Source organism: Bison bison, unplaced genomic scaffold (genome assembly GCF_000754665.1).
Source record: "Bison bison bison isolate TAMUID 2011002044 unplaced genomic scaffold, Bison_UMD1.0 scf7180017864195, whole genome shotgun sequence".
NCBI lineage: Eukaryota > Metazoa > Chordata > Mammalia > Artiodactyla > Bovidae > Bison > Bison bison.
The window spans coordinates 619,521-621,732 of record NW_011494767.1 but is presented as its reverse complement, the minus strand read 5'-3'; positions in this window follow the sequence as shown (position 1 = coordinate 621,732).

The following is a 2,212-nucleotide window of genomic DNA, read 5'->3' as shown; positions in this document are numbered from 1 at the left end:
TAACACAGCAAAAAAAAACACACAAATCTGCACCAAGGCACATGTAATCAAGTTGCTGAAAACTAATGATAAATAGGAAAAACATTCAGAGAAAAACAATTTATACAAAGGAACAAAAATAAGAATTATAGACTTATTTTTAAAAACTGTAAATGAGAAGACAGTTAAGTGATACTGTTTTAGGTTTGTTTTCTTGGTTGGGAATTGGTGTAAATTCACCACCAGTAAAAATTTTGGCAAGGGCTGTCAGTATGCTACCAACCACAAGTAATAGTCTCTTCATTATAAGCTAGCCATTGATTGATCCAGATCCAAAATCCTAGTTTAATCAGCTTTGTAGGACTAGTCTTAGTTCTGCCTTAGGTCATGTTACCCATATTAAAGTACTGAGACAAATATTTGTGTGTCCAAGATTACTGAGTAGTATATTTAGCTGACTCATTGGAAAAGACCCTGATACTGGGAAAGATTGAAGGCAAAAAGAGAAGGGAGCAGCAGAGGATGAGGTGGTTAGATGTCATCCCCAACTCAATAGACATGAATCTGAACAAACTCTGGAAGACAGTGAAGGACAGGGAAACTTGGCATGCTGTAGTCCATGGGGTTGCAAAATATCAGACATGACTTAACAACTGAACAACACTTAGCAATACTTGCAAAAGTGATGGGGAGTGGGAAGGATGGGGCAAAAGAAAAGGTTGAACTGCAACAGAATTGTAACAAAGGCCTCAACTGATCCAATGAACAGGCTTTGGAGCTGGGATGGACCTTTAGAATTGTCCCAAATTGAAAAAAGCAACTGAGCCTTTGTACTTTCATCTAAGTGAAAGTATTAGTCACTCAGTCATGTCTGACTCTGTGACCCCATGGACTGTAGCCCACCAGGCTCTTCTGTCCATGGGATTCTCCAAGCAAGAATACTAGATTGGGCTACCATTTCCTTCTCCAGGGGATCTTCCTGACCCAGGGATTGAACCTGGGTCACCTACATTGCAGGAAGATTCTTAACCATCTGAGCCACCAGGGAAGGTACCTTCCTGTAAACCAGTCACTCAATATGGGTTGATTTGGGAAGTGCAACCCTGGGTGAAGTTCCCTTCAGTCAAGCATGGTTCCTAAAGAGGACTGCAGCCAATATCCCTGACTGGTGAGAAGTGAATGACTCAGCACAGAAGGGGTTCTATGTAGAACACCTCATATCCACTGCAAGGGATCCCTAGCATTAAAACGAACAAACTAGAAAAGGGATTGGATTAACATGAGAGAGGTTATGAGAATTGATGGTTTGGGATATTATTTGCTTCATTGTTATTAAAAAGTAATGTCTATCATATTAATAGATGGTTTGGAATTGAAAAAGTTTAAATTGCCTGTAATCTTAACAATCAGATAAAACCCAATGAAATCTTGAAGTATCCTATCTCTCAACAACTCAGAATAAAGTAGCTCTCTTTTTGTCTTCTAAGGCTTATATGATTGACTGAGATTAGCAGTAATTTTTCTTAAAAGTTCATGATGAAGCTAAAAATACAGTGAAAGAACCTGCATTCTTATTCATTATGTACAATGTCTCAGACTTTTGTATTTATGGGGTTTTTTTGTCAGCTTTCTGATTTATATCTTGGAAATTCTAAAGACTGCATCCATCTTTAGATTTTAGCAGTTTCTACCTGCTTCTTACAATTCAGTGATCTAACTTGCCAGGCATTACTTCATGCTCAAGTGAAGAGCCAAAGTCTTTCTTTTCCCCATCTTAACATTGTGTGTCCCCTCCACTCAGATTTATATTTCACCTAGGCTGTAGTGCTATTAAGTGTTGCTATTAAGCACTTATTGGTCAGTAAACAGAAAATTAAATTTCAAAATCAAATCATAAATTGGAAGAATTACATAGTTTAAAAATCAAATCATAAATTAGAAGAATTACATAGTTTAAAAATCACAGATGGTGGAAATTTAACTTTTGGAATCAGTGTTACATAATTTGTAAAGTGAATGTATTTTTAAGAAACCTATTAGTAAGTTAGATTTGGATGACTTGTGGGCAGTAGTGCCATCTGCAGGTCTGTGATGCCATTCTTCTTAGTGTCTGGTGTTCTCTAAGAGATTTGACTCTACTGAATATTTATGGTTTTATAATGTCAAGTACAAAGTGGCATTAATCACAGACTGAAGAAGGATGAACTTATAGGTACAGATCCTCATTAGAGAT